The sequence below is a fragment of the Strix uralensis genome, chromosome 35, assembly GCF_047716275.1.
Source record: "Strix uralensis isolate ZFMK-TIS-50842 chromosome 35, bStrUra1, whole genome shotgun sequence".
NCBI classification, from domain to species: domain Eukaryota; kingdom Metazoa; phylum Chordata; class Aves; order Strigiformes; family Strigidae; genus Strix; species Strix uralensis.
In genome coordinates, this window is record NC_134006.1 from 1,195,197 (window position 1) to 1,215,414 (window position 20,218).

General features: G+C 53.2%; 1 pseudogene; it reads right to left on the reverse strand.

Moving 5' to 3' along the window:
• Positions 1-10,606: 10,606 nt before the first annotated feature.
• On the reverse strand, positions 10,607-15,212 carry LOC141936861 (E3 ubiquitin-protein ligase Topors-like; annotated as a pseudogene).
• Positions 15,213-20,218: the final 5,006 nt, after the last annotated feature.

The window sequence follows — 20,218 nt, forward strand, 5'->3', positions numbered from 1 at the left end:
CTTCCACTGAGGCAGAGCCTTGCGCCCCCTTTGCACCCCACATCCCTTCAACACATCTCCTTTTGTACTGGGGAACTGCACCCACAGCTGAAGGCACCATCTGCTCTCAAGGTATTTGAGAGCTCTGCAAATCTGAAAGAACGTACAGCGACTTGCAGCATCACTTTAAATTCATAGGTAGAAAGCCACATCATTTTCCCTATTGCCATTTTCTGCCAGTCACCTCCCTTCAGCAATAACGAGAGAAAAAACATTAATACATCATCGGAAGAATCTGCTTACCAAGGCAGTTTATTAATATTTCTGAATACTGCAAATTAAATTAGCTTGTTAGCACTTTCATATTTTCAATACATAGATTAGGTTCTTATTTAAAATTTCTGTGTTAACAGCAGAATAAATATTATTTTTCTTGCCCAGACTAAAGTAGTAAGTATGGTAACAATTAATAAAGAAAATGAAAGGCAATCTTATTTTTGGCAGGACTGTTACTCCGTTTCCATTGTATGTGTACCACAGCATGTTCAGCTGGGCATCAAGAATCCAGCCTGCATATTGTAAGGTTATAAAACCTGATTAAAACAGTCACCAAGGCTCCCATTCAAATCAGTAGCAGTTCTGTCACGGGCTTAAATGGCCAAAACTTCTCCAAGAATTCAGAGTAAAACTTTGCTCTTCTCTCTACTCACCAGTCACACAGTAAAAAATGAGTGCAAAACACCTTAAATAAATGAATAAATAAATAAATGAGCCGGGATAGTTCAGAAATACACCCCCTGGATTGGCACCGCACTAAACATAGCGAGAAGACACTGTAGAATGTGGAACTGTTACCCAGCACACAGACAAAACCCAAAGCCCCCAATGCGGTTTATTTGGCTGCTAGCAGAGGGGCAGACGCTGCCGTCACACCCCAGCACAGCACACCCCTCCCACCGCCTTCTGCCCCTACCAGGTGCCTTCATCTCTCTCGGGTCCCAGGTCTGCTGGCACGGCTAACGATGGCAGGGGAACATCATCTGCACAAATGTCATTGCTGCAGAGGTTCTGCTTCCAACCACGATGGCACAAGCAGCACAGAGATGAGGAGCCTGTTGAATACTTCTGTCCTTTCACCCAAATCTAAATCTCACTGCACTACACAAAATCAGTAAATCACTTCAGAGCTGCTACTTTCACACGAAAACATCTGAAGAGATCCCATCACGATGGCACGGCAAAGAAACAGAGAAGAGCCCAGAAAACAAGAGTGAAGGAAACAAAAACAGAGAAGAAAGCTGGAGCTGGAAATGCACTGGAACCAGTCGATGTATTTTCACAAGCAGTGATTTGCACTACCGAAATGTACAGGCAAAGAGTATTTTTTAAAGCTTCCTCCCAGCCTGTCACAGCTGGTTCCTCACACTGGCAGACAGCTGTGACCCTCAGAAGCATTACTGACCCAGCTGGGTCTCAAATTCCTGTATGCTGGAGCATTGTACAAAATTAAGTGGTATTTCCTTAAATAACGTAAAAGTGACATCACATTCTAGAGTGTTGAACTGCTTTCTCTCAAACTTAACGCCAAAGAAGATCCAGGAAAAGCTTTTTCTCCTCGACTGAAAAAATAATCTGCTAGTATTAGTCTTTATAGAGAAAATGCTGCATAACTTCACACCCAGACCCTGCAACTGGGTGTGCAGGAAGTTTCCACACCCACGTCAAACTATCAAAAACCCACGCTGACACAGTTAAGTCACTGAGATAAGACTGTGGGACCTGCGATGCATATTCCAGTTCAACGGCCTTTCTCCAGCACAAACCAGCTGCGACTTCACCACAACACTGAGTCCATTTCCCACCGATGAAGGAAATAATGACACATTCCTATCTCGGCACTCGCAGGGGCTTACACAGCAACACCCAGGGCAAAAAATAGTGCTGTCTGTAGGCAACTTAGAACATCACCATTCAGATCTTGTAATGCACCTCAATGGTGTGTTTGGGGTCTTTTTTTAATCTTTTTTTTTAGTTTTTCTGCAGAATTATAAAATGCATGCCACAGATCACAGTGCTTGTTGTAAAAACTTCTTGCTTTTCCCACATCCAGGACTTCTCTGCTTTTACTTACGGCTTGCCTGTGGTTTCTTTTCCCTTACACCACCACTGTATTTTATTATAAAACAACTATCCTGCACAGGACAGATCATGTTTCAGGTAAAAGCAGCAGACTTTGTAGGAAACGTTCACATTTTGTGCCATACAATGAAAAACTGATCCTACAGTCTTCAGTCGGAGGGTGTGTGGGTTTATATTACCCCAGCAATACCCTCTGCCATGCAGTGCAGGGAGAACAAGGCAAAAGCAGTAAGTACAAGTAACCACGTGTTTAACTAGTGACCAGCGACAGGGGTTTAATACAATTGCATGTCACATCTATGGCTGCACCTTCCACAACCTCAGTGTTAAAGGCTGAAACACAGGGGGACACATCAACGGTCACAAGCACAAATCACACTGCACATTCCGAGTGCTCACAAGTTCTGCCGTGGCACACAGCCAGCACATCCCACAGCTGAAGTCTAATACAAAAGCGTATTTACTTTATCAAGGCAACCCAAGTTTACTGTCACTGCAGAAAACCACCAAATCAATGCAGTAACAAGAGAAACACTTGATGGAGCTGCACACCCAGCCCCTACTTGCCATTATTTCTGTGCACGTTTCCTTTTGTTTCCCCCTGTGCTGAGCCCCTCAAGTGCCACAAAACTGCTTCGTAAGGGAAAGACCTGGAGCACTGAACCTTGTAACAAGCAGCAACTTCTGCAAGACAGAGGATAGAGTTCAGTTCTTCCCCCTAGCAAGCTGGTAGTTACTCCAGAAACAAAGCATGCACTGCTCCTTGGTTTGACCTGAAGAGCCTATCGGGGTTTTTTCCATTAATACTTTCACTGACACACAAACGCTGTTTCATCTCCTGCTTTACTTGTATTAATCAACCCCAGAAAAACAACTGTGCAGCTTTCACTCCTCCACCTCGCCTCAAAGCTCTGTGACACCTGGTGAACACACAGCTCCTTCTATCAGGACATCTCCAGAAGCTGACGCAGCATGACAGACCATGCTCACACACACACACACGCTGACATCTGGAGACACAAGATGCTTTTTCAGCATCTTCTGTGACTAACAGACTGAAATCCCCAACGCTCTCTCCTGTAACCCAGCCCCGGTGTGTGCCCTGTGCTCTGTCCCGGGTCCTCCTCCTGGTCCAGCTCCCCACGTCCATCCCCTCTCAGGCTGCCCCAAGCCCTTGTGTGTCCAAGATGCTCTCAGCAGACCCTGCACAGCCGTGTGTTACCCTCTCCCCAGACAGTGCTGCCTGTTGAGGGGATGTTTCTCTCCGGCTGGGATCCCCGAGATGAATACCAGCTTCGGGTGAAAAGAGCCATCATCACGCCTCTAAGGGGACTTTTCTAAGGCTCGTCATTCCTCTGGGCTATTCCAGGTCTGAGTCAGCCCTTCCCATTTCCATTGCTAAGAAAACATTCTTGAAATATTTGTTCCTGTTTCTGCAGTAGTTCTCTGTCCTACAGCAGCCTCAAAAATCATGGCTAAAGCAGCCGCTGCAGAGATAATGAACAACGCAAAAATATTTTATGTGCTATCACTACTTCTAGCTAGATAAATACAAATATTGCTGTCCTTTATACCAACTGCATTTGTACTACAGACACACACAGTGAGGAGCTGTAGAGGACAAGAACCCTCCTGAATGATCAGGCGCAACGTCTTTGCTCTCTGAGCTTTTCCAGGTCATTAATATTTCACTTTCATAAATTCCTCAGCTGCTTTTACAACAGGTTCCCTTTTCTCCTTCTGAAGTATGAGCAAGAGGAACTGTTTGAAGCACCCAGCACACCTTGCCTCGCTCCCCGCCCCCGTGCCCCGGAGAGTTTAACACCTCCAGTGCAATCTGTCCCGGATAGAAAACCCCCGCGGGCGGAGCAGAGGCTCAGAGGAGATTCTGAGTCTCCCGTCTAGTTCCAGCAGCTCTAGAGCTGTGCAGGAAGACAATAAAGCGAACCGCAGCTTCTCTCCAGGGCGAGAGACTCGCTGCTGTCGGAGCTGTTGGAAACCACGGGCCGTCCTGCAGCTCCCGCCCCCACCCCCCCGGCAGAGGCCGCCCAGGACAGCCGGTGCCTCGGCCCCCCCAGCCCCATTCTGAGCCCCCCGCTCCCCGCCTGCCCGCAGGGTCGGTACCGATCGCTCCGTGACCACCGCAGGGGAAAAGCCCCGCACAGACAGAGCGGAGAAACGTCCCGAACAGCCCCGAACAGCCTCTGCTCTCCCGCCCCTCCCACGGCAGCAGCGAGGCCGGAGCTGACTCCCCGGGAGCGGGGCGGCCGCCGCGGGACCGGCTCCCCCGCTGTGCCCCGGCGCCCCCCAGCGCCCCGGCCCCCCCCAGCACCGCGGCCCCGCCGGCACTGCCTCTGCCCCGGGCCGGGCCGGCTCCCGGGGGACCCCTGCGGGCACCGAGCCCCTGCCCGCCCCGCCGCCAAGGCGCTACCGCAGGCGCCCCCCCCGCACCGGCCACCCTCGCTCGTCCCCGCCGCTCCCGGAGCGCGGCCCCCGGGGATTGGCGCGGAGCTGCGGCCCCGGGAGCGCCCCGGCGCGACCCCCGCCCGCCTCCCCTCAGCGCCCGGGAGCCAAGGCGGCCCCCCCGCCGCCCGCACCCCTGCCAGCCGCCGTGGCCCGGCCCGGCTCCTCCCGGCTCCTCAGCGCGGCGGCACCGCCCGGGCCGCGGGCGCGTTATGTGCTCGGGCTCCTCCAGCGCCGTCTCTGCTCGTTGTCCGCCGGCGGGGGCTGGGGACGCGCCTGGACCCTGCGGCGACGCCTCCGCCCCGAGCCGGGGGGGGGTCGGGGTGGGGGTGTGTGTGGGGGTGGGGGTGTGTCGGGGGGGGGGGGTGTTTGTGTGTGGGTGGGTGTCGGTGTTTCTGCGCCCCCTCGGCGCGGGGGGAAAATGATCCGTCCGGAGCGGCGGCGCCCCGGCCCCTCCGTCTGTCGGTCGGCCCGTCCGTCCGTCACGTTGCGGTCGGGCGTGTGTGCGTGTGTGTGCGTCTGTCCGTGTGTCTGTCTGTCCGTGTTCGTGTGTCTGTCCATGTGTGTCTCAGTGTCCGTGTGTCTGTCCGTGTGCCCGCGGCGCGGGGCGGCCTCTCTCCGCGCTGTGTCTCCGCTGTCCCGCTGTCTCCGCCTGTCTCTGGGGCTGTGCCCGCGCGGGTGCGGCGCGTCCCCGTGTCTGTCCGTGCCCGCGCGTGTCCCGTCCCCCACCGCCGGGGTGGGGGCCCGGGGGGGCAGCCCCCCCCCGGGCTCAGCGGCAGCGCGGGGCCGGCCAGGAGAAGCCACTTCGCCGCCCTCCGCAGGCGAGAGGTGAACGCGTGGCGGGGGGGGGGGGGGGCGGGGGGAACCCGAGTGTCCCGGCTTGGAATTCAGCTCCGCTCCGGGGCGTTGACACTCACCCTCTGCTCGGGGGGGAGGTGTATTTATTTTTAGCCTGTCCCAAGGGGCAGGGGAGCCGTCTGGTTTCACCTCCTCGCCCTCTTTTCAGAGCCGGGGTCTGTAATTCTTTCCCATCGCTCGGTGCCATCCCACAGAATCCCAGAATCATTGGGGTTGGAAAAGCCCTTGAAGCTCCTCCAGCCCCACCATGAACCTCCCCCTGACTGTTCCCAACCCCACCAGATCCCTCAGCGCTGGGTCAACCCGACTCTTCAACCCCTCCAGGGATGGGGACTCCCCCCCTGCCCTGGGCAGCCCATTCCAACGCCCAACAGCCCCTTCTGCAAAGAAATCCTTCCTAAGAGCCAGTCTGACCCTGCCCTGGCGCAGCTTGAGGCCATTCCCTCTTGGCCTGCCGCTGGGTCCTTGGCTCAAGAGACTCCTCCCCCCTCTCTGCACCCTCCTTTCAGGGAGTTGCAGAGGGCCAGGAGGTCTCCCCTCAGCCTCCTCTTCTCCAGAATAAACCCCCCCAGGTCCCTCAGCCGCTCCCCATCAGACCTGTGCTCCAGACCCTGCACCAGCTCCGTTGCCCTTCTCTGGACACGCTCGAGTCATTCAATGGCCTTTTTGGGGTGAGGGGCCCAAAACTGAACCCACTCACTGAGGGGTGGCCTCACCAGTGCCGAGCACAGGGGTCAGATCCCTTCCCTGTCCCTGCTGGCCACGCTAGTGCTGGTACAAGCCAGGATGCCGTTGGCCTTCTTGGCCACCTGGGCACACTGCTGGCTCATGTTCAGCCGGCTGTCAATCAACACCCCCAGGTCCCTCTCTGACTGGCAGCTCTCCAGCCACTCCTCCCCAAGCCTGTAGCCCTGCTGGGGGTTGTTGTGGCCCAAGGGCAGCACCCGGCATTTGGCCTTAGTGAAGCTCATACAGTTGCCCTCAGCCCATCGCTCCAGCCTGGCCAGGTCTCTCTGCAGACCCTCCCTACCCTCGAGCAGATCAACACTCCCACCCAACTTGGTGTCAACTGCAAACTGACTGAGGGTGCACTCGATCCCCTCGTCCAGATCATCAATAAAGATGTTAAACAGGAGTGGCCCCAAAACCCAGCCCTGGGGGACACCACTCGTGACCGGCCGCCAACTGGATTTAACTCCGTTCCCCACAACTCTTTGGGCCCGGCCATCCAGCCAGTTTTTTAACCAACAAAGCGTGTGCCCATCCAAGCCACGAGCAGCCAGTTTTGCCAGGAGAATGCTGTGGGAAACGGTGTCAAAGGCCTCACTGAAGTCAAGGTAGACAGCATCCACAGCCTTTCCCTCATCCAATGAGCAGGTCGCCCTGTCGTAGAAGGAGATCAGGTTTGTCAGGCAGGACCTGCCTTTCATAAACCCGCTGACTGGGCCTGATCCCCTGGTTGTCCCGCATGTGCTGTGTGATGGTACTCTGGATGAGCTGCTCCATCAGCTTCCCGGGCACCGACGTCAAGCTGACAGGCCTGTAATTTCCTGGATCATCCTTCTGACCCTTCTTATAGATGGGCGTCACATTGGCCAGTTTCCAATCTGTCGGGACCTCCCCGCTCAGCCAGGACTGCTGGGAAATGATGGAAAGCAGCTTGGTGAGCACCCAGCCAGCTCCTTCAGCACCCTCGGGTGTATCCCATCAGGTCCCATAGACTTGTGTGTGTCTATGTGATGCAGCAGGTCACTGACTGTCTCCTGGATTGCGGGGGGGTCGTTCTCCCAGTCTCTGTCCTCTGGCGGAGGAGGCTGGATTCCCTCACTACAACTGTCTTGCTATTAAAGACTGAGGCAAAGAAGGCATTAAGGACCTCAGCCTTCTCCTCATCACTTGTTACCATGTTTCCTCCTGCCTCTAGCAGGGGATGGAGACTCTCCCTGGTCTTTCTTTTGCTACTGACATACTTAGAGAAACATTTCTTGTTGTCCTTGATTGCTGAAGCCAGATTAATTTCCAGCTGGGCTTTAGACCTCCTGATTTCTGCCCTGCACAGCCTCACAGCATCTTTGTAATCACTGTGAGTGGCTAGTCCCTTCTTCCAAAGGCTGTAAACTCTCCTTTTCACCCTGAGTTCCAGCCAAAGCTCCCTGTTCAGCCAGGGGGGTCTTCTCTGTCGCCGGCTTCTCTTACAGCACCTGGGGACCGCCTGCTCCTGAGCCATAAACACTTCCTTCTTAAAGAGTGCCCAGCCTTCCTAGACCCCGATACCCTTCAGGATCATCTCCCAAGGGATCCTTTCAAGCAGGTGCCTAAACAAGACAAAGTCAGCCCTTTTGAAGTCCAGGATGTCAGTTCTGCTTCCCCGTCTCCTGGCCTCTAAGAATAGAGAACTCTATTATTTCATGATCGCTGTGCCCTGGTCGTCCTCCAACCGCCACATTGTCCACCAGTCCTTCTCTGTTCACAACGAGGAGGTCCAGCAGGGCACCTTCTCTGCTCGGTTCACTCACCAGCTGCGTCAGGAAGTTGTCTACCACACATTACAGGGATCTCCGGGACTGGTCTTGTTCTGCTGTGTTGTATTTATATATATATATATATATATATATATATATAGTGTGTATATATATATACACATAGTTGACAGATGTGCTCGCCAAGCCACTGTCCATGATTTACCTGAAGTCATGGCTGACTGGGGAGGTCCCATTGGACTGGAGGGTGGCAAATGTGACACCCATCTACAAGAGAGGCAGGAAGGAGGATCCAGGAAACTATAGAGCTGTCAGTGTGACCTCGGTGCCAGGGAAGGTCATGGAGCAGGTCATCTCGGGTGCCATTGAAAGTCATATAACGGACAACCAGGGGATCAGGCCTAGTCAGCGGGTTTATGAAAGGCAGGTCCTGCCTGACAAACCTGATCTCCTTCTATGACAAGATGACCCAACTATTGGATGAGATGAGGGAAAAGCTGTCGATATTGTCTACCTGGATTTTCGAAAAGCATTCGACACAGTTCCCCATAGGATTCTCATAGAAACACTGTCTGCCCATGACCGGATGAGCGAACGGTCTGCTGGGTCAAGCACTGGCTGGATGGACGGTCCCAGAGAGTGGTGGTCAGTGGAGCTAAATCCAGCTGGTGGCCGGTCACAAGTGGTGTTCCTCAGGGCTCGGTGTTGGGACATTTCTGTTCAACACCTTTATTGATGATCTCGATAAGGACACAGAGTGTATCATCAGTAAGGTCGCAGATGACACCAAATGAAGCAGGAGAGTCGATCTGCACGAGGACAGGGAGGGTCTGCAGAGAGACCTGGATGGGTTGGATCGGTGGCCGACATCAACAGGATGAGCTTCAACAGGGGCAAGTGCCAGGTCCTGCCCTTGGGCCACAACAACCCCCTGCGTGGCTACAGGCTTGGGGAGGAGTGGCTGGAGCTGTCTGGAAGAGAAGGGTCTGGGGGTTCTCATTGACAACCAGCTGAACAGGAGCCAGCAGTGTGCCCAGGTGGCCAAGAAAGCCAATAGCATCCTGGCTTGGATTAGAAATAGTGTGACCACCAGAAGCAGGGAGGTGACAGTCCCCCTGTGCTCTGCACTGGTGAGGCCACACCTGGAGGGTTGTGTCCAGGTTTGGGCACCTCAATCTATGTAACTCTCTGAGTTGTAGAGTCTGTTTCTGCAAATCACTATTCAAAGCAGGCTAATGAGCTTTCTGCTCAGTGCACAATTCCTGTAGTTTGTTTAGGCTAATCTTTCAATTTAAGTCTTTGCTGTGTCAATTTTTGGCTCGATAAGTCAGTTCAAGTGTCTGATCATGTAGTTCTGTGGTCAGAAATATTGACCCAAGGGAAGAAGAAAGAATGTATTGTGAGGGAAGAGGAGGATGAGGTGGTTTTTTTCAATATCCCCAAGCTAAATCCTGTACCTTATACAGATCAGATTCTTCTCACTTACTTAAACTATACTTTCATAGAATAGTTCTGTGGCGATTAAACCGGTCTAACCCAGGCTGATGTGATTTTTCTCCTCTCCCTCAAAGAGTCTGTGCTGAATTGGTGTTGAGCTAGATCCATTTCCGAACTGTCAGAGTATGCGCAGGCTCCTGAACACTGCTGGCGGTGAAAGGGACAAGCAGAAAGGTAAGCCAAAACGTCTCACTAACATTTTTTTTGGTCTTGCTTTTTTGTCTTGCTATACATTTTTTTTACTGAGAATAAATTAGGTCAGTGTCAGTGTAGCTCCTGGAATGTGCAGACACAGCTGAAGGTTGGTGCTTTAGTGAAGAAGAAAGGGGTTTGAAGATAAGACAGAAATAAATAAGATAGTTGGGGCCTATTCTTGAAGATGACAGGAACAAGGACGGGACAAATTAAAACCAACCAGCTCCAGACACAACACAGCTGCACAACACCTCCCAAACAGACCTTTGTGAGCGTGGGTGAGCACAGGGGTCAACCAGCAGACACGGTGAGGAAGACTACCAACAACCCCAGGGACCCCTCGAGACCACCACCCAGCAAGAAAGTGCCTGCGTAATTAGGATACAGATATTGTAATTGGTTCCAGGAAATCTAATGCATATGTATCTCATTTCTCAGAAAAGTTATGAATGTGCATAATCTCACTGTATATGAACTGCTGCTCACAGATCTGGGTGCGCTCACCTCTGCGAAGCCGTTCGTGTGTGCGCCCAGTGCTGCAATAAGGAATGCTGCTTTCCGACACTCCAAAACAGAATCACAGAATCACAGAATCAACTAGGTTGGGAAGGACCTTGAAGATCATCTAGTCCAACCATTAACCCAGCACTGCCAGTTCCCATCTACACCAGATCTCCCAGCGCTATGTTGACCCGACTCTTAAACACCTCCAGGGATGGGGACTCCACCACCTCCCTGGGCAGCCCATTCCACTGCCTAATAACCCGTTCTGTAAAGAAATACTTCCTGACATCTAGTCTAAACCTTCCCTGGCACAACTTGAGGCCATTCCCTCTTGTCCTATCACTTGTTACTTGGTTAAAGAGACTCATCCCCAGCTCTCTGCAACCTCCTTGCAGGAGTCTGAGAGTTCCTCTGCCGGCTTTTACGGTGACATTAGCGTGGCATGGACTGTCCCAGCGCTGTGAGTATCCCCGTCCTTTCTCGGGGCGCCGTTACTCCCAGGCAGTGCAGTGAGCCCGTGGCTCTGCCAGCCGTCCCTCCCGCCAGCCCTCGGCACGGCCACTGGTGGTTTTGGTGACTGCTGTCGGGCACTGTGAGAACACCCAGCACGCTGCCACAGGAGACGTTTGTAGGTCTCAAGAAAAGGGGCACCGTTGCCTATACTGCAAAACTTAAGTCACAGAGCTACTCCCACCCCAAAAAATCCCCCGACCAGAGTTGTGGAATTAAAAAAAAGAAAAGAAAAAGCCATTATTTGCTCTTTGATCCTGCATCCCATTTTTTCATGCCCTTTTTGACAATCACATTTGTACATAAGTACAAACAAGGTGAAGCCCCAGAATATTTACAATACATTGATGACATCATTATATGGGGTAATACAGCAGAAGAAGTTCTTGAGAAAGGGGAGAAAATAATCCAAATCCTTCTGAGAGCCGGTTTTGCCATAAAGCAAAGTAAGGTCAAGGGACCTGCACGGGAGATCCAGTTTTTAGGAGTAAAATATAGTGCCCCACTATGTCCCAGTGCCCCCCAGTACATCTCAGGGACCCTCCCAGTGTCACCCACTATGTGCCAGTGACCTTCCTAGTGCTCCCCAGTATAACCCAGTATGTCCCAGTGCCCCCCAGTATGTCCCAATGACCCTCTTAGCGCTCCCTAATATATCCCAGTATGTCCCAGTGCCCACTAACCCTCTCAGTGCCCCCCACTATGTACCAGTGACCTTCCTGGTGCTCCCCAATATATCCCAATATGTCCCAGTGCCCCCCCCAGTCTGTCCTAACAACCTTCCCAGTGCCCCCCAGTTTGTCCCAGTGCCCCCCAGCACTCACGGCCAGCAGCAGGTCCAGGTCGGTGCACAGCAGCAGGATGTCAGCGGTGACAGCGGACACACGGGGGATTTGGGGACCCCCCCACCCCCAGGGGGAAGCTCGGCCCCTTGCCCGTCTCCTCCGTGTACCCCAACAGCTGCAGCACCCCCCGGCCCCCCTGTGGGGAGGGGCACTGTCACTGGGGGGGATTTGGGCTACGGGGGGGGCGGGAATTGGGGTGTCCCTGGGTTGGGGGGTGCCCCCACACAGTGGTCCACGATGGTGGGGCACCCCTTAGAGGACTCTGTGGTGAGGGGGGGGCCCTCAGAGGCCTCTGGGATGGGGGGGGACCCCTCCGGGGTGTGGGGGAAGCCCCCTCTGCCGGGACGGGGGCGCTGGGCTTGGCCTCTTCCGCCATCACCTGAGTGGTGAGAAACGGGGAGAAAAATGGAAATTTTGGGGGGGGGTGTAGTGAAAATAACGAGTTAACGGGGCAGTGATGGCACTAATGGGGGTGCACCCCTCAGCTGGGGTCCCCGAGGGGTCCTGCCCCCCAAAACCCCCGTGGTGGGGGGGATCCCAGTGGGCGGGGGGGTCCCTCTCCCCACACTGTCAGGGGGTCCTGTCCCCCACTACCAAGTGCCCTGTCAAGGGGTCCCTGTGGGGGGGGGAATGGGGGTGTGTGAGGGTCCGGGGGTACCAGGGAGAACTCGGGGACCCCCGTCCCCAGCATGGACAGCGAGGGTGAGCCCATCTGGGCCAACGGTGTCTGCAGCAGGAGCTGCTTGAGTGCCGAGGCTCCAGCCAGCCGGTGCCTCCCCAGCTGTGGGGGCCAGGCCCAGGGAAGGGGCAAACAGGCTCCTCCTCGAGAGCTGCACAGCAGGAGGACGGGAGGGAGAAGGCTCAGGCTGCAACCAGGGCAATGCCGAACAGAAATCTGAACCTCAACGCTTCCCATGAGAAGACTCAGCCGTTAGAAGGGGGAGCACAGAGAGGCCGTCCGGCTCTGGGAATGTCCAAACCTGAACCAATCCCCAGCAATCTGACCCAAGCTGGTGCTGGTTCAGTGACTGCTGGGACCTGATGCCTCTAGAGGTCCCTTCCAGCACGGAGTGCTCCCGCCAGCACAAACCCCCGGGGGCTGCCTTGGTGAGACACTGCAAACGGAAAGGGAAATGTTCTGTTCACAAAGGACACAGCCCACACATGGAAATTCATTTAAAAAACCCCAGTCTTATTGCTTTACTTAGATTTAGACATAGAACACTGAGGAAACTGGAAGTCCTGGTGAAGATGGATATAGAAATAACTGACCACTTTTTAGCTTAAACCAAACAGACTAAAGTAATGGTAGAATTCAGCCTGAGCAATTTATGAACTAAGCAATTTTTCCTTTGTCTAAGAAGAGCAATCACCATAATATTCATTTGATGCTTTTGGTTTGGGCTCCATGTGTTACTCAGGTGATGTTCCCAGTGTTGTTTCTTTTTCTCTTTTTTTTTAAGATGCCTTGCAGTTGCTTTTCCTTCACAGACTATCTCCACACTCGCACTCCTCACCTTTCTTTTTTTTTGTCTTACACTTTGTCTTGCTGCTTGCTCCACTGCCTGAAAGGCTATCTTCATTTTTGAGGCAGTCACTGAATTTTGAGGAAGTTTTCTTGGGTTCATCTTCTCTCTCCAGACGTGTGCTCTCCGGGGATGCATTCTCCAAGTGGCCAGTTCTGTACTTCCTTTTCCCACCAGGCCTTTCACTTTTCACTCTCTCAGGCCCTCCAGAAGGGGTCCTTGACCTGTTGTGTGACCGCCTCCTTGACCTGCATTTTTCATAGCAATCACGGTCTCTGCTTCTTGATCTCCTTTTGCCATGGCCTTTGCCACGGGATCGTGACCTGCTCCCTTCTCTGGATGGAGTGCTCTCACGACTTAGCAAGCCTCTCTGGCTTTTTAGAGACTCTCTGGTGTCATGAGCCCTTGATCGCCTCCTGCTTCTCTTACTCCTGTGTTTGCTCCTATCTCTGCTTCTCGATTGTCTCCTTTTAAGTTGGCTCCTGCTACGATGCTCCCTCCTAGACCGATGGCCATGACTGCGACTGTCCCGTGAACAGGATTGTGGGCTCCTGGCCTTTCCCTTTCCAGACAGTCTGTGATTCCAAGGGGAGCATACTGTGGCGCTCCCCAGAGAGGGGCTCCAGCTCACGTCCCATGGAGACAGATCTTCTACTGTACATTTGTTCTTCTCATCATCTTTTGAGTCTGTCTTCTCAACAGCAGGAGAGAAGCAGCTTCTGCAACTACCTACATCCTCCTTAGAGGTGGGGGAACGTGGTGATAAACTCCTGCTGGGTTCATTGTCACTCCAGCTGCGACACTGGATTGGCTGCTGTTTCTTCACACCTTCCCTTTGCTCTTCTTTTGTGGACTCCTCCGTGTCCGAGGACAGCTCAACCACTTCTGGTGTCCTCTCAGCTAATGGCTTAACACACCCAACAATAACACAATTGTCCGAGGAAGAGTCACTGTCGTTCAAGTCAGCACCAGCCTGTAACTGAGTCTGCAGTTTGGTTCTTCGACTCTGTGCAGCAGAGCCCTCATCAGAACTTTCTGACGTCTCCAGAGGAGAAGCTATGGTTGCATGAGCCTCTTCTGAAAGGGAATAGGAAGGCCCCAGAGTTTCATCATCCCAGGGGCCCTGACCAAGACCAGTCACAGATCACCTGTTATCTGGCCCTTGAGAATATGCCATATCTGGAGATGTAATAATTGGTAAGTCTGAGTGGTTTCCTTCAGCGTATGATGGTGCAGGACAGTCATAATTGGCGTGTAGATCGTATGCTTTTAAGTTAAAAGGACACCGGGCAAACGCAATGAATTCATGTAAGAAGTGTTCAGTGCGATTCAGCAACAACGGCTTTAGCTCGTCAGCAAAGGCCTGACTGTCCAGATCATACCTGGTCACGTTACTCACGATAACGCGCTGCACGTTAGCCAATGGTCCTCGGGCACCGAGCTGGACTGTAAGTTCTCGGTGCAACCAAGGAGCCAACCTGTGAAGGCAAGCAGGGTTGCGGCGGAAAAACTCTGCTGAAATGTCTCAGTAGCGGCCACCGCCCTGAATGCTACGAATCCGCCCAGCGCTGCGGTACAGAGCTCTGCGGAAGCTGATCATGTCCTCCTCCGGAATCCGCGGCAGAGAGGTGCCCTCTGCGCTCACCTGCCTCATCCAGGCCAGAGTCCTTAGCATAAGCTGGATCTCTCCGACCCTCTCCCGCACGGGTTGGTCAGACAGCCCGTCAAACAGTACCCCGTTATCTGGTGACAGCGTCCTTGGGGAAGGTGAACTGCCAGCACGGCATTCCCCTGCTAAGGCAGAGCTGTTTTCTGACGGGCTGGGTATATACTCTTCAACGGCATCGTCAGCATGAATTGTATGGAAAATGGAGAGAAAGGGTCGCTTGCAGAGGGGGCATTCTGCTTTGCTGCTGACCACTCCTGCACACAGCTGAAACAGAACCTGTGCAAGCAGCGATCTAGATAGGCGACATTGTCACATCTGTCCAAGCAGATGGGGCATCTCGAGTCAGGAGATGCATCTGCTGGCAGCTTGCTGGTGCCACCTTTTGGCGAAAAATTGCCATCTTCTGAAAACCCCTTATCTGCTGAAGCCATGTTCTACGAGAGAAAGACACCAAAGATCATTGCTATCTCAGAGAGACAAAAATGTTACAGTTTAGACACAGGAACCTCTAACAGTCACCTTCAAGGCTGCAAAACCCTGTGTGGGCACCGAGACACCCGAACAGAGAGGAAGCACGACCTGACCGCTCGGCTTGGCTTCTCCTCACGGTGAGATCTGGCTCTTCAGGGTTCAAGTTCTGAACAGAGCGTGACTAATGCCGGTGTGTGTGAAGGGCACAGGCAGGGCTCTGTCTGCCACCCCACTCATAAACAACTGCTTGGATGCAGTGAGTTTATGATTAACACGGTGTCCTTTGAACCACACTTCCAAAAGAGACCAGGGTTTACATAGGAAAAAGATGAGACCATATTTTGACAAAAGTCAAACCAAGTAATTGCGCTGGAACTAAACTCTCCAAGCTGTGCTGGCCCTGTCCTGCTCCTGCCCGCTGCCCACGAGCAGCCGCACGAGCCTCTGCCGGGCACTCGTGCTGGACCACATACGGCCCCTTGGGCTGAGCCACCCCCAGGGATGTTTTCCAGCCCAAACGAGTCTTTGTTTTTAGGAGTGAAGCAGAAGCAGCCGGGGGTCCTTCCCACCCCCAGCCTCGGGTACACGCCACCTGTGGATCTAGTCAGGCTGTCGAGCACAATTGGCCAGAAATCCACCTATTTTGCAGTTATTTCGGGGATCCCCATTCCCTTAAGGCATTCCGCAGCGGAGATCAGTCCCCGCGCTGCTCCCAGACCCGCAGCCCGTGTTTCCCAGCGAGCTCGGGAGCGCGTCGTACCCGCCCGCCGGACACCAGGCACCGAGTCTGCCGTGCAGGGCAGCGAGACACACGGACAGGGACGGGCGGGCACACCCCGGGGCACACCCTCACGGACGCGCGGGGGGTCACAAGCGCACGCGCGGGAAGGGGGGTGCAGAAAAGTACAACCCATCCAGTGAAACGGTTCATGTCACCTCCCCGGGGCGACACCGCCCGCCCGCTGCGGGATGCTGCCCCGCCCAGCGCCCTCCCCCGCGCCTCCCGCCCGCCCCGTCCCGGGCCGCCGGCCCACCCGGAGGGCTCCGGCGCCGCTCCCCGCCCCCAGCTCACCGCTCCCGTCCGGGCTGGGGCGGCGGCCGCCTCCAGCCCGTGGCGCGCCCGGCAGCGTCCGCAGCCGGGAGTGTCCTGCGGCTCCTCCTGAGCGGGCGGCGGCGGCGGCGTTGCCGCGGGACCGATGCCGCGGGAGCCGTTGCTACGGAAGCCGTTGCCATGGCAGCCGTTGCCCCCCGCTGCCTGCCGGGAGCGGCGTGCGGGCGCCTCGTTGCAGCGTCACTTCCGGCGGCGGCGGCGGCCGGGCGGGGCCAGGGGGCGCTGCCGAGCGGAGCGGGCCCGGCGTGACGGGACCCGCGCCCGCTCTGCCGCCCGGGGCGTGCCGGGGCCGGCGGGAGTCGCGGCGGGGGCAGGTCTGAGCGCGCCGCCCGGGCCTGAGGGCGCCCGGCCTGGAGGGCGGGTTTCCCGCCCGCGGGCAGGGGGGGAGCGGGGCCGGGCGTCCCTCTGGGCGGCGGCAGCGGACACCGGGACCTGGCGGGTACCGGGGGGCTCCCAGTGCCGCCGCCGCCAGCACGCCGTGTTCTGTCCCGCCGGTGCTGCCGCCGCGGTGCTGCGTTCCTGGGGCCTCCTGCTCACCAGCCGCCCCCCTTGGAGTCGGTTAAATGTGACATCCCCGCACTTCTCCTGGCGTCTGGGGGAGATGCGATTGCTTTGGCTCCCCAGAGGCAGCACCAGGCCCACGGGCTGTGACCTGCAGTCCTGCTTCGCCTGCTGCTGCCGCAGCTTGCTCGCTTTACTCATCCCAGTTCCTCCAGTAGCTGCACCCGGGACACACCTACTGGTCCTGTCCCAGCGGCTGGAGCTGAGACCCTCACTGTCACCTGTGCCCTTTGCTGGCACCCAGACCCTGACCCACTCCTGACCCACGGCTGGCACGATAGACGGGATCTGATCCAGAACCGTCCCAACTTGGTGAACTTCCTCACTGCCGTGTGCGTGTGTTGGCTCTTAGGCGAGGTGGGATCCACCTGGAGAGTCCATCTCTGGAACTCCTGGAATCACTGGAATGGGAAGGTGGAAGAAGGTGCCTCAGGCTCTTCACAGGGGGATTTTCATTGATGAGCTGAAAAGAATCAGCTCTGGAAGTTAAATGGCTCTGTTTTTGAGCCCTGGTTTTCTACAGAGCTGGGAAGAGCAGAAGTCCTGTGGCTCCTCTTCCACAGGCCAGCAGCACCTCATCCCACCCACTGACCTCCTGAAGCCAGTTTGGAAAAGCCTTCCCCTGGAGAGGCCTGGCTCTGCTTCCTGGGCCGCTGGGTGCCCTGGGGGCGCTTGGTCCGTGGCAGGGGTTTTCCCCACAGGCAGCTCTGTGGGAGGGAGAGCACGGAGGGGCCTCGGTCTCGCGTTCTCCTGAGCAGCAGCTGCAGCTCCCAATGGTGGCCAGACATAAAATGCATAGAAACCTAAAGACAGTCCTTAGGACTACAGGTAGCTCCCAGGTCACCATAGGCCAAGAAGCAAAAGCTATACATTTTGTGGTGAAAGAGGAAAAAAGATTTATGCATGGTACGAAACACAGACGGGTAAGGGTAAGAGAGAGGTGCAGGAAAGCAGAAGACAGCACTGAGCCCAAAGGAAGGGGACGTGTCAGAGTACCCTGTCTGAGGACACTACCAGTGCTTTGTGACTGGAAACACTCAATGTTATAGACTATCTTGCCAAAATGATGCAAGTTAGGACTAATTAAATTTAAATTGTTTATTTAGCAAGCGGCAATAAGCAAAACAGCGCTGGGCGGCCGGGGAGTCCCTGCTCCACCAACGGCACGCAATCACTCCCCGAGGGTCCGTCTTTTTTATATCCTCCGCCTTCCGGTATCGGGTCTCTCTGAGAGGTGTATCCTGCGTCTGCGCACTTTGCAGCTAGGGGGTCGCTCCATCCGGGTCTTCCTCACGTCACCAGCTCCTCGTATTTCCTGCTTTCCTGAGAGTGGCTCACAAAGCTTTTGTTTATATCTTACAGAATATAAGCACTACCCCTCTCTTTTTTTTTTTTCTCTTGTTCTCCCCTTTGTCCTTCTCCCCTTTCTCCCTCTTTTCAGTCTTTTGCCTAGTAGGAGTCCTTGCTTCAGCATTTCAACTTAGATAAGCACTTGCAGTCAGTTAGTCGTTACACAGTGTAATAGTTAAGATTAAGCTTAGGCCTACATAGTTTATGGAATAACATGTCACGAGCTCCCAGTATCTTCAATGGAATTTGATGAACAAACAGTTTACTGTCTATCACAATCCCCCCTTTTTCTTTTTATCATTTTGTTCATCAAATCATTGCAATTCTTGTTGACTTAACAGGAGAGTTTTTTTCAATCTAAAGTCATCATCTAATTGGTCGTTTTTGGCTTTAATAAGTATTGGACGGGTGACAGACATCAGATATGTTACCCGTTGCATCATTCTCCAAGTTATGACATATAATATTATTGACAAAGTCAAACTGATTAAGATTAATATCAAGAGAACCACAATGGGGTGACACAACTTGTTCAAGATGCCTGTAGCAGTAGGTGACCATCCAAAAAGGGTGTCCCACCAGTTATGTTCTGCATTCTTTTTTGCTCTTTCCAAGACTCGGTGTATTTCTTCCACATTGTGATGAACAGTTATTAAGGTTTTTTGTCCGTTTTCTCTAATTTTCTCTAAAATTCTAACTAAGTCTTTGTGTTGAAGTAACTGCCTAACCAAAGTGAGATTCATTCCAATGGGTGTAGGTTGTAAATTATGTATTAATGTATAATTGGATTGCAGGAATTCGTAAGACATGACCGGGGCTAAATAGGAAAAGTCACATCCGATTATCTTTGTGAAATTGCAAACACAGAGATTTGAATAATTTTTTGTTTCTACTATGATCTTGTCTACAGTTAAGAATTCACAAACCGTCCTCAAACATACACAACCTTTGCCAATATATATAAGTACTGTTTTAGGATTTTCATTGGGATGGACCTCAAAGTGACAAATATTTTGTTCGGTATCTAAACAAATATCTTATGCCTCAACTGCATTGCCTTCACAAATGAATCCTTGTTGTTCCCGTACAATGCAGGACTCTAGATTGACAGTTTGCCATTTTTCGTTTACCTTTCGGGCCCATACTCTATGCTCAGAAGGATAGAGCATGGTCCCGTTGTGATTCAGCCCTAATGCAATGATAGGATAAATTTGGTATATGGTGGCATTGTAAATAGTGAGTATAAAGGTAGTAGCTGTGTTTGTGATGGGGTCATAGGTAAAGTTTACCAGGTTCCACCAGGATTGGAGTTTCTTTTCAAAATTAGTAGCACTGTCCCAAATTATTCTCCGAATTTCAGTAGGAAGAATACCTTCTTCACCTTCTCTTATAATTGAGGCAGCTATCGACTGCATCCATATTTGAGCCTGGATGCAGCTGAGAGCTAAAGAGAGGTTATTTTGAAGCACACTGAGTGCATCTGTAATCAATTCATGATCCTTTATATTTACCTTTTCCCCTTTTGGTAATATATTCGACAACAGCCACTGGTTAGCCCCCAAAGCCAATAAGGAAGATCGCAAAGGCCTTTGTATATTAGTTAAATCACTAATTGAGGTAGCCAATTTGTTCATTATCACCTCCGAATCAATACTATTTAAAACTCCCAATCCTGTTCCCAAAGCACCGGTTAAGTCTCTCTGCGTTCTTTTTGTGTGAGGAGTTTGTTTTTGCAGCCAGGTTGTCCATCCCTCGTAAGAAGTCTTTAGGAAAGGTGAACAGGCTGGCTGAATATTTGAAACATTATTTTGCATCAGCAATTCAACTTGTTTGAGAGACCACGCTGGGTTAAACAGAATTTGTTGTTGACCTGTATTTCTAATTGCATATGGTCCAATTTCAAAAATTCTTGGGCTAAGCACGACTGTTGGTTGTGTTGGAACAGTATGAGTAGTCTGAGTAGTCTCTTTGGGAGCGTGGGTTGTGGTTGTTGTAATTTTCTCCTGTATATTCAATGGAAATCGGAAAGATATAGCTTGATCTCCTGACCTGGTCCCTCC